Source organism: Triturus cristatus, chromosome 6 (assembly GCF_964204655.1).
Source record: "Triturus cristatus chromosome 6, aTriCri1.1, whole genome shotgun sequence".
NCBI lineage: Eukaryota > Metazoa > Chordata > Amphibia > Caudata > Salamandridae > Triturus > Triturus cristatus.
Window position 1 is genome coordinate 1,312,803,912 of NC_140589.1, and position 13,086 is coordinate 1,312,816,997.

Consider the following 13,086-nt stretch of genomic DNA (forward strand, 5'->3'; position numbering starts at 1 on the left):
AATGTGTATATTAGAACAGCCCACTTAGCGGCTGTGCATGCCCAAAGTGTAATAGATTAATGCGTCTATGGGGATAGCCCACTTGACTGCTTGTACGGTTAAAACCCAAAAGGGGTGTCTAACAACGAGAAAAGTCGCATTTAGGAAAGCTAAGGGAAAAGGCAACAACCAGTCTCTTAATGGGGCAAAGGTGAGCGAATAGCGCGGTGAACAAAGCAAAATCTCTCATGGGGAACAAAGCAACGCGCATGAATCGCAGTATGACATACCTCCCGGGCAGCGTCAACGGCATCTGACAGCTAACCCTGGGAGGTGTCACATGACCCTTTAAGTATCTGACACGAACGAATACGTCAGGACTGAAGCGTAACGCGTTCATTGGGCGAAGGCAGGGGGTGTGTGTCAGCTCAGCTGAAACCTCCACAGAGTCCAAAGTGAAAGTAATTACAAGCATGAGGCAACCGGAGTTTGAAGCCGCACACAGAGCATTCAGAGTGGCCAATACTAACTGCTGTGGGACTGCTCACATTCTAAACGTCTTGTTACAACAGAATCGTACATTGAGCAAAGATATTCACAATAATGCGAGTAGAGATGGAGAAATGCAGAACGTTCGCCATCAAAATCACCTTAACAATTATACATAACATCATAAAAAAACGTAAAAGGCAGAGCGTTAACCAAATTGTTGAAATAACGCAGCATAATACTGAAGGAACAGCTTAGTATCTTATGATGACACGCAAAGATGTATAAAAAGGTGTTAGCCTGACTGCAAAAGCAGCTTACATTCTAATAAAGTGCTCGAGCAGCCTCATTGATTATTAATAAACATCGAAGCAATGCTTTTCTCAGATTTTTTTTAAAAAGGCACGGAGACAATTGCATGCTTACTAAAATGTGAAGAGTGTCATCTCCAAAATAGCAGTATTATAGTGTGTGCCATGTAACATAAATCCTATAGGAGATGTGCATGAACAAGGTAAATAATGAATGTTGAGTCTAGGTATTATTCAAAGAGATAATTGGGCATGTGTGGCGTCAAGTTCGTTCAGGCCATTTTGGACAGAATCAAACCTGTCCATCCATTTGCATTCCCGGATATTTAGAATAGAACCCAAATCACCTCCCCTGACACCCAAAGTGATGGCCTCAAGCACCAGCCATTTCATCGATTCAGGGGGGTGGTTAGATGTTAGGAAATGTTCAACCATGGGGGCCCCCATGGTACTGCACCTTATTCTGCTGCAATCTTGTAGGATCCGACACTTGATCTTTTGAGTGGTCTGACCTATATAGATCTTATTGCATGGACAGACAATTGCGTAAATGACATTCTTGGTGTTGCAGTTTGTCAATGTTTTTAAAACCACTGTACAGTTGCTATGTTGAAACATCTTAGTTTCAATGGTAAGATTGCAAGCTTTACAATGTCCACATTTGACATGGCCTACTGGGGCTGGAAACTGCCACAGCGAGTCAATAGTTGGTTTAGGAGGTGTATCCAAAAAGGACTTTACCACTTGATCACGCACATTTCTGCCCTTTTTAAAGGAGTGCATTGGAGGTTCAGGAAGGTGTAGTTCAGATGACACCAGGTGCCAGTGTTTGTTTATGATATGCCGGATTTCGTTGCTCCTGGTATTAAAGGTGGTAACGCATATCAACCTGTTGAGCTCCTCATCCCGGTTCTTAGGAGTTAGAAGCATATCCCTATGGTTAAACCATGCTCTCTTCCGGGCCCTCTTAACCAACCGTCTGGGATAGCCACGTTCAATCAATCTGACGATCAGGTCATCCGATTCGTTGAAGAAGTCCTCCTTCCGTGTACAGTTCCTCCTGATCCTGAGAAACTGACCAAAAGGCAGATTATCACGTAAGCCTCTCGGGTGATGGCTCCCATATCTAAGTAAGGTGTTTCTCTCCGTAGGCTTACGGTAGAGGGTCGTGTATAGGCACTCATCCGTGGTCTTGATTGAGATATCCAGGAAGTCAATAGTAGACTTAGCTTTGTTGATAGTAAACTGGATATCCACCGTTCTTTCATTGAGCCATTTGAAAAAATTATTGAGTTCCAAATCGCTACCCGTCCAGATCATGAGGACGTCGTCTATGTAACGTTTCCAGTAAGCAACCTGCATTCTGAAAGGATTCATGATGTTGTTAACATAGGTCTGCTCATAGTCGTCCATATACAGAATGGCCAGGTCTGGAGCGAAGCTGGCCCCCATTGCGACGCCTTTAGTCTGCATGAAATATTCATTCTGAAAGATAAAGAAATTTTGTGTCATCGCTATTGTGAGTAGTTGAATTATAAACTCAGAAGGAACATGAAAAGGCATACCATCAATTGATCAATTCTTGAACCCCTGTGTAAATATGTGTAAATATGTGGATTTCTTCCTAAAACCTTTGGCTGAACAAACTGGGTCATCCTTACGAGATACCATGCAAGTCATCAATTTGATTGATGGTATGCCTTTCAACCCAGATACCCAAATCCTTGTCAAAATGGATATTGTGTCATTATATACTAGCATTCCGCAACAACATGCTCTAGATGTGATGTCGAAATATTTAGACACAAGAACACAACCGACGCATGTTCCTTCTGAGTTTATAATTCAACTACTCACAATAGCGATGACACAAAATTTCTTTATCTTTCAGAATGAATATTTCATGTAGACTAAAGGCGTCGCAATGGGGGCCAGCTTCGCTCCAGACCTGGCCATTCTGTATATGGACGACTATGAGCAGACCTATGTTAACAACATCATGAATCCTTTCAGAATGCAGGTTGCTTACTGGAAACGTTACATCGACGACGTCCTCATGATCTGGACGGGTAGCGATTTGGAACTCAATAATTTTTTCAAATGGCTCAATGAAAGAACGGTGGATATCCAGTTTACTATCAACAAAGCTAAGTCTACTATTGACTTTCTGGATATCTCAATCAAGACCACGGATGAGTGCCTATACACGACCCTCTACCGTAAGCCTACGGAGAGAAACACCTTACTTAGATATGGGAGCCATCACCCGAGAGTCTTATGTGATAATCTGCCTTTTGGTCAGTTTCTCAGGATCAGGAGGAACTGTACACGGAAGGAGGACTTCTTCAACGAATCGGATGACCTGATCGTCAGATTGATTGAACGTGGCTATCCCAGACGGTTGGTTAAGAGGGCCCGGAAGAGAGCATGGTTTAACCATAGGGATATGCTTCTAACTCCTAAGAACCGGGATGAGGAGCTCAACAGGTTGATATGCATTACCACCTTTAATACCAGGAGCAACGAAATCCGGCATATCATAAACAAACACTGGCACCTGGTGTCATCTGAACTACACCTTCCTGAACCTCCAATGCACTTTTTTAAAAAGGGCAGAAATGTGCGTGATCAAGTGGTAAAGTCCTTTTTGGATACACCTCCTAAACCAACTATTGACTCGCTGTGGCAGCTTCCAGCCCCAGTAGGCCATGTCAAATGTGGACAATGTAAAGCTTGCAATCTTACCATTGAAACTAAGATGTTTCAACATAGCAACTGTACAGTGGTTTTAAAAACATTGACAAACTGCAACACCAAGAATGTCATTTACGCAATTGTCTGTCCATGCAATAAGATCTATATAGGTCAGACCACTCAAAAGATCAAGTGTCGGATCCTACAAGATTGCAGCAGAATAAGGTGCAGTACCATGGGGGCCCCCATGGTTGAACATTTCCTAACATCTAACCACCCCCCTGAATCGATGAAATGGCTGGTGCTTGAGGCCATCACTTTGGGTGTCAGGGGAGGTGATTTGGGTTCTATTCTAAATATCCGGGAATGCAAATGGATGGACAGGTTTGATTCTGTCCAAAATAGCCTGAACGAACTTGACGCCACATATGCCCAATTATCTCCTTTGAATAATACCTAGACTCAACATTCATTATTTACCTTGTTCATGCACATCTCCTATAGGATTTATGTTACATGGCACACACTATAATACTGCTATTTTGGAGATGACACTCTTCAAATTTTAGTAAGCATGCAATTGTCTCCGTGCCTTTTTAAAAAAAATCTGAGAAAAGCATTGCTTCGATGTTTATTAATAATCAATGAGGCTGCTCGAGCACTTTATTAGAATGTAAGCTGCTTTTGCAGTCAGGCTAACACCTTTTTATACATCTTTGCATGTCATCATAAGATACTAAGCTGTTCCTTCAGTATTATGCTGCGTTATTTCAACAATTTGGTTAACGCTCTGCCTTTTACGTTTTTTTTATGATGTTATGTATAATTGTTAAGGTGATTTTGATGGCGAACGTTCTGCATTTCTCCATCTCTACTCGCATTATTGTGAATATCTTTGCTCAATGTACGATTCTGTTGTAACAAGACGTTTAGAATGTGAGCAGTCCCACAGCAGTTAGTATTGGCCACTCTGAATGCTCTGTGTGCGGCTTCAAACTCCGGTTGCCTCATGCTTGTAATTACTTTCACTTTGGACTCTGTGGAGGTTTCAGCTGAGCTGACACACACCCCCTGCCTTCGCCCAATGAACGCGTTACGCTTCAGTCCTGACGTATTCGTTCGTGTCAGATACTTAAAGGGTCATGTGACACCTCCCAGGGTTAGCTGTCAGATGCCGTCGACGCTGCCCGGGAGGTATGTCATACTGCGATTCATGCACGTTGCTTTGTTTCCCATGAGAGATTTTGCTTTGTTCACCGCGCTATTCGCTCACCTTTGCCCCATTAAGAGACTGGTTGTTGCCTTTTCCCTTAGCTTTCCTAAATGCGAGTTTTCTCGTTGTTAGACACCCCTTTTGGGTTTTAACCGTACAAGCAGTCAAGTGGGCTATCCCCATAGACGCATTAATCTATTACACTTTGGGCATGCACAGCCGCTAAGTGGGCTGTTCTAATATACACATTAATCCGTTATACCCCTTGTGGATGCCGTTTTTGGTCATGCCCTGGTTTTATCTTACCCCTGGTGTTTTCATCATGATTACACCTTTCTTAAACTAAATACCCCCGGACAAAATTGCCGCCAAATGCGTTCTAATTGATATAAACGTTTGTAATCAATTCCATTCTTCTGACTCCTCTGGGTTCTTGTTTTTGAGCATACCCCGTTATTATTATACAACATGTTATTCATTATTTTGGGTATATTTTTGACCCCGTTTCTGAGGTTTGAGACTTGTGCTCTTGCCCCCCCAGCTTTGGTTGCGTTTGAACCACTGTTTACTCTGACTCTCCAGATACCGCCATGAATATCTTCACTCAAGTACCGGTTCTTAACACCCAATGGTGAGTACCACACCACAACGGAGAGTGTACTAAGTAAATTGCCTTAAACAAAGACCCTATGCAGGTGTACTCCTTGCTTTTTCAGTCTCTTTTCAGGAGCCACATGGGCCCATCCTGCTTTTCGTCCAGCATGAATCATTTCTGCTGTTGTTGGTAAATAATATTTTAATTTCACGAATTGACATTTGGTTGTCTTATAGACACACCTTAATAATCCTATTCATTGTCCTCAGGTGTAAGCGTATCCCCCTTGTTGGTCCTGAAGAAGACCCCGCTTCCAAGAATTCTTATTTGCTGGCTTGATTAGGGGTCGAAACGTCGACTATTTCCTTGTTTGTTTCCAATACATGAGACTGACAGTGATTGTACAACTGCTTTCCTTGTTCATGTTGTTACATTTGTGTTCCTTGCCATTTAAGTGGCAGGTTAGGTCTTCAAATTGATTTTGGATGTTCTTAAACACACGACCTTCCCCCTTCACATCGTTTGCACTTATCCCTATTTATGTTGCACTTATCACTTCACTTACACCCATATAAATTGTAAATGATGATTGTGACATGCTTTTGTCTGTTGAAAGGTTGATATGTTGACCTATCTCTGTGCTCAACTGATTAAATTCAGTCATTTATGTATCTCAATAGGTGCTGTCATAATTCTGTTTAAGTTTACACAACAAACGTGTGTTCTAATTGTGTCAAATGATTCCACTGTGACTGTCTTTTCATGTACCAATATATATACCCGAGTCCAGTGGTTTACCGGGTTACCCCATTGATATACAAAGGGTCCCTCTAGGCTCTAGTCAGCTCCATACCTTGAGAATGAGAGAGGTGGGAATCTCTTCCGGGTCTCGAACTCTAACACCTCGCGAAGGGAGTCAGAACACTGGAAGCTGGATTCTCTGCGAGCAGGCATTACAGCGTCTTGTCAGTGCGTCAGGCCGGGACACGGGCGCCTCTAAAGTCGAGGTCTCCTCCTACTTGCTTGGACAAGGGAAGGTATATTTATACCTGGTAGGTGCCTTGGAATGTTAGCATTGACGTAAAGTTGGGCAGAAGAAGACGTCAGGAATGAACCCTTAAGGAATAGCGGTTCATGCATAATAATGAGTTCTTGGAGAAATCAATAATCCTGTGCTAGGGGAACTCCCAAGAACTTAAGGGTCTGGTTTCTAAGAACTCGTTGTGACGTTGGGGTGGACGGATGTAGGGGACCATGCCTGTATTTGAATAGCATGGCTAATGCCTAAATAATGACTGGGATCTTATGCCTATAGAAGGGCAATGTGAATTGTGCCTATATAAGGACATGTTTCAGGAAAACCTATATACGGACACCTAAAGCGGAATACAACAGAGGGGTTCCTGGCCCCCAAAGATCCTCAGCATCCAAGAGGACTTCATCCCCCAACTAGTAGCATGCCAGGAGGCGCATTTCCAGAGTGGTGGAGAAAGGGGGCGGGCCTTCACCAGCTGTCGGCAATCCTGCTGTGTGGGACTTGCTGGAGGTAACAGGAGGGGTTCTTGGCCTCCAAGGACCCTAAGGATCCAAGGAGACTTTATTCTCCAACCAGTAGTGCACCAGGAGGCACGTTTCCAGAGTGGTGGAGAAAGGGGGCAGATGCTTCGAAGACCTCTCAGCAATTCCGCTGTGTGGAACTTACTGGAGATAACAGGAGGGGTTACTGGGCCAAATGTATCCTCAGCATCCAAGAGGACTTCATCCCCCAATCAGTAGTGTGGCAGGAGGTGTGTCTGCAGAGTGGTGGAGAAAGGGGCCGGACCTCTGATGACCTCTCAGAAATCCCACTGTGTGGGACTTATTAGGTGTAACAGGAGGGGTAGTTGGCCCCCAAGGACCCTCATAGGCCAAGGGGACTCCATCACTTAACTAGTAGTTTGCCCGGAGGTGCATTTGTAGATTAGTGGAGAAAGCGGAAAAGCGGACGGGACCTCTAGAGACGTGCCTGGGCTGGCTTTTTAAAATATATTTTTAGTTTTATTAGGGAAGGAGGGTCCACGTGGCATCTCTTCCCTGTGCTGATTTCGTCCCCAGGAACCCCATTCCCTGGCCTACTTATAATAGGGAAGAAGGGCCAAGAGGCCCCCCTCCCTAGGCTGATTTCGGGCCGGGTACCCCATTCCCTGGGGCCACCCTTTAAAACATTTTTTTCTTTAAGTACAAGGGCGTGGGGGACAGACGTGTGTCTCCTCCCTTCCTGGCCAGATCCTGGGGACCCCATCCACCAGGGCCCTGCCATTTAGAAATGGGCATGAGGGCGGCATGGCACCCCTCCCCGGGTCTAATTTAGCCCTGGGGACCTCCCTATTTGTTCTGGGTGCCCTCTGGGCACCCAGTCTCCACTGGGACTGCAGGGTGAGCCTGAATGCCCTCGCGGTCCCTGCCGGCATCCTGCCTCCAACGGGACCAAGCATTGCTTTTAGACATAGGGAGCTGCTAGAAAGGCAGCGCCTGGTGTCTGAAAGCAATTTTGCTCTGCATCCAGCAAGCGAGAGCATTTTCAATGCTCTCGCTTGCTGGAAGTGGAGCATTTCCTGTGACTTTGCGTGTAGCAGTAAAGCTCTTGCCAAGTCACAGCAAACAGCTATGTCCCAGGAGTGGGCACCACAGGAGATAGAAGCCGGCCCTGGGGGGTGGCAGTCCCCAGGCCCCTTCTATGGCTCCAGGAGGGGGGCCACGCAGTCCCCCTCCTTTATTCTTGAGGGGCCTGCTCCGGGGAGGTGACGGTCCCTGGGGCTGAGAACAGCCCAAGAGGGGGGCCATGTAGCCCCGCTCCTATTTTTTTTAAAAGAACTTGGCCTCAGGGGGTGGTGGTCCCTGGGGCGGGTCCATGAGGCCCCCCCACTACAAATTGATTATAGCCTCGGGGAGGTGGTGGTCCCATGGCCAGGGCGGGGGGGTCCAAGAGGCCCCACTCATTTAATAATAAATAGGCCCCTGGGAGGTGGTGGTACAGGGTGATTAATGAGACTGGGGAGAGGGGGCGTGTGCCCCCTCCTATATTTACAAAATGCCTTCGGGACTTGGCTCACCTGGGGGCCGATTACTACAGAAGCACGAGAGCCCACACTTTTTATTTATTTTTAAATTTTCAGCGGGAGGTGCAGATCAAATGCGGCTCCCACCAAAAATTAAACTAAGTAAAATGATTTTTGGCCCTCCTGTAGGACTTCCCCCCAATAGGCATAGGGGGTTACGGTATTCCTATTCTGCTGCCTTTTTTTTTAAAAATGTTTTTTGATGGCTGCCAACACTTCCTGGTTTGAAGTCTTGGCAATCAATCGGATCTCAGCACGAGATCGTGAGGGGCAGCAGATCCGGGGAGAAAAACAAAAAAATAAAAGGGGGCATGGTAGAAACACCCTGACCCCTTAGGCCTATTCACAGGCCGCCCCCCCCCCCCCCCCCCCCCCGGGTCCAAAAATGAATTAAAAACATTTTCGACGGGAGTCACAGTGGATCCGTGAATACGGCCCAACTTTCTTTTTTTTGAATGAAGCTTGGGCTCCTGCGCTTCATTTAATTTATGCCCCCGGGAGGGCAAGGTCGTCGGTGCAATTACAAATAATAATGCAGGGGACTGCCACCTCCCCAGGGCACTATTACGTTATGATCCGTTGGGGGGGCTGCGGATCCCCCACCCAGCCCGGGAGACCGCCACCTGACCTGGGCTAATAGATTCAAATGCGGGGGTCAGGCGCCCTCCCTGCTGTCCTGGGGACCACCAGCTCCCAGGGGTACACACTATTATTCTTTTTTTAAATGTGGGGGAGGCCCTATGACCTTCCCTGCAGCCCCAGGGACCACAACCTCCCCGGGGCACAAATCAAATAACTAAGAGGGTCTGTTGAGGACCCCCGTGGACCACCACTTCCCCGAGGCAAATGTGATGAAAGGAGGGGGGCCGCGTGGCCCCACTCCAGGAGCCCTAGATTACCCTGAGGACCATCCCCCCAGGTCCGGTTCCAGCAATGTCCCGGGGTGCCCACCCCCGGGACATTGCAGTTTGCTATGGCTTGGCGGAAGCACTGCTCCTGCCAAGCCACAGCAAACTCTGCTCATTAAAGCGAGAGCAGTAAAAATGCTCTTGCTTCTATGAAGCAGAGCATAATTACTTTTGAAGAGAGGGAGCTTCATGTCAGCAGCACCCTCTGTCCAAAAGCAATGCCGGCTCCTACAGGAGGCCGGGTGCCAGCAGGGACTACGGGGGCTTTGAGGCTCCCTCTGCGGACCCCAACAACGTGGCCATGCCCTGGGGGATGGAGTCCCCGGGTCGAAATAGGCCTGGGGAGGGAGAACACGGCCCCCCTCCCAATTATTTAAAAACAAAATTACATGCCCCTGGGATATGGGGTCCCTGGGGAAATATTGGCCTTGAGAGGGGAGCCGCACAGGCCTGGGGAGGGGGGCTACAAGGCCCCCCTCCCATTTTTGTGGTTGGGGGATGAAGTCCCTTTGGCTGCTGTGAGGGTCCTTAGGGGCCAAGAGGACCTCCTGTTACCTCCAGTAAGCCCCACACAGTGGGATTGCTGAAAAGTGGTCAGAGGCAATGCCCCTTTCTCCACCACTCTACAGACGCGCCTCTCGGCGCACAGCTGGTGGGGGGATGAGGTCCCCTTGCCTCCTGAGGGTCCCAGGACTAAAGTGGATTTCATCCCCCAAGCAGCAGTGCGCCAGGAGGCGAGTTTGCAGAGTGGAAGAGGAATGGCCACCGAAAAACCTCTCAGCAAACCCAATGTATGGGACTTGCTGGAGGTAACAGGAGGAGTAGTTGGCCCTCAAAGACCTTCAATAGCCAAGGGGACTTCATCCCCCTACTAGTAGTGCGTCAGGAGCTGCGTTTGGTGGAGAAAGGGGGCGTGGCCTGCTATCAGATCTCAGCAGTCCTGCTGTATGGGACTTAGTGGAGGCAATAGGAGGGGTAGCTGGCCCCAAAGTACGTCCAGGATTGCTTAGAAGTCATCAGAGGCCTCGCCCCCTTTCTCCACCACTTTGGCAACGTGACTCCTACTTAAAAAAAACATAGAAATTCACTGAAAAACCAAAGGTTACAGGGACGTTATAATTATGAATTAGCATTAAAAAAAACGTAGAAATGTACTGAAAAAACCAAAGGTTACAGGGATGTTATATTTTGGAATTAGCATTTAAAAAACCTTAGAAAATCACTTAAAAAACAAAGGGGACGTTAAGTTAGGGGCAGATTTTACTCATACAAGACCAGAGCATTTCAGCCGTTATAGATAGCTGAGTTAACTATAGCTTGTACTCCCGCAATGCACTGCTTAAGACATCACATAACTCATGACATGGTCATTGACCTCACTGATGACATCTCAAATGACATCAGTGATGACATCATCCAGTGACTGTGAGTGCTTTTAAAAAGTTTACGAGTGTTAAATATATATACCAAGGTGTATTGGTTGATCAGTGGGTATACGAGTGTCTGTATGGATGACTCAGTGGGTGCCTTACTGACTGTATAAGTGAGTGATTAGCTCTCTTAGTGAGTGTATGGGTGAGTGAGTGGCTGTGAAAATGTGTGTGTCTGTCAGTTGTTGTCTAAGTGGGTGTATGAGTGTGTTAGTGGGTGTGTGAATGGCTACATGGGGGATTGATTGGTTGTCTGACTACCTCTATGGTTGTCTGGGTGTCTATATGTGTGACTGAGGAGGTGTGTGACTGCCTGTATGAATGAGTGGGTGAGTCAGTGGCTATATGGGGTACTGACTGCATATGTGAGAAGCTGTATGGGTGAGTGTATGGATGTGCCAGTGACTGAGTGCATGTGTCAGTATGCAGGAGTAACTGGGTTTGTGAAGGGCAGTATAGGTGAGTGACGGGGTATATGAGTGACTGTATGCGTGAGTGAGTGAATGTGAGAGTGGCTGTATGAATGATTGCGTGCTTCTGTCAATGATTGTATAGGTGGGTGAGATGTATGGGCGATTGTCTAGGTGTGGCAGTAGTTCTATGGGTGACTCAGTGTGTGAGTGTTTGTATGGGTGTATGAGTGGATGTGTCAATGGCTGTATTAGTGAGTGAGTGGGTGTATGAGTGGCTGTATGGGTGAGCAAGTGGATGTATGTGTAGATCTATGAATCAGTGAATGGGTGTGTGAGTACTGGTATGGGTTTGTGAATAGTTGTGTGTCTGTGGGTGTATACATGATTGTATAGGTGTGAGAGTGGGTGTGTCAGAGATGCTGTGGATGATGTCATCAGTGATGTCACTGACCATGTCATGAGCAATGTAATATGTGAAGTCATAAGCAGTGCATTGCTGGGCGCGAGTTATAGTTAAGTCAGCTAATTAGAACTGCTGAATTTCTCTGGTTTTGTAGGAGTAAAATCTGCCCCTAACTATAATTTCCCTGTAACCTTTGGGTTTTTTTCAGAGAATATATACATACATACATATCTATATCAAAACAAAACCCTGTAAGGCATAGAGTGATGCATAAATTATGCAAAAAAGAAGCAGGGAACTCTGGGTAGTTCTCAAGTTTAGGTGGAAAGCAGCTCCTGTATAGAGCACTCTCAACACCACACAAGTGACACTGTAAATTTGCTCACCTCAAATGTCTGCTTTTCTATCAAAGTCTATAAGCATAGGATTAGCACAATGCCATCCACGCTGACATAGAAAGCAACAATGTCTTTTGCCATTTCTACAACAAAGTCTTTAAGGATAGGATTAGCCACAGTGCTATACATGCCGAGCTGTAAAATGGCCAAAGCCTTTTACAACTCCAGGCACAGTATTACAGCTTTGGATTGGTTAAATACCATCCAAACCAACCTGAAATTAATAAAAGCAACCACTGACACGTGTTTCGCTCTCATTGGAGTTCTTCAGAGAGGTATAGCTTTGTCAAGACACAAGGCAGCACCCAATATAAGTCATAACAGAACCATGTCAGGCATCGAGTGATGCATAAATTATACAAAAAAGAAGCAGAGAACACTGGGTAGTTCTCAAGTTTAGGTGGAAGGCAGCTCCTGTATAGAGCACTCTCAACACCAGGGACACTCCAAATTTGCTCACCTCAAATGTCTGCTTTTCTATCAAAGTCTTTGTAGGCACCGTGCACATCACATCACATCCAGCGTGGACAATGCATACGACGCCTCAGGGAGCCACCTACTGGCACACAGGGGTGCTGCTCCTGAAAAACATTTCGGATCCAATCTGATGCCTAGGGATAATGCTAAGGTAAGAAATCTGCAGCTAGAAGTCTATCAGATATACAGCTACGGGGGGGGGGGGGGAGGGGGAGACAACGTTTTAGATGAAGTCGCCATCAAAGTGTCTGTCAAGGCCACATTGAAGGGCTCAAAAGTCGCACGGCCAGGCTATATTTGTCAAAAGGAGTGCTTTGGTTTCTTTGTGAATAATTTTAAATCTAGCACTTCTACTGTAACGCCTTATCTTGGAGACATGGTCTATTTACAGATTTCTTACCTTTTAATTTCCCAGGCATCAGACTGGATCTGGAAGATTTTTCTTTGAGCAATACCCTTGTGCGCCAGGATGTGGCATCAGTCGGCTCTGCGTGCCAGCACCTGCTCCGCTGTTGTGACATTTGCATCACCTATATAGGCACCACCTTGGAGTGCTGACATCAGTTACTTTTCACAACTTACCACGCCAGGAGCACAGAGCCATGAAGTACACTGACATTGGTGTGTTTCTGAGCAACTAGGACTCTGAAAGGGAACAGCCCTGACCCTAAGAACCTG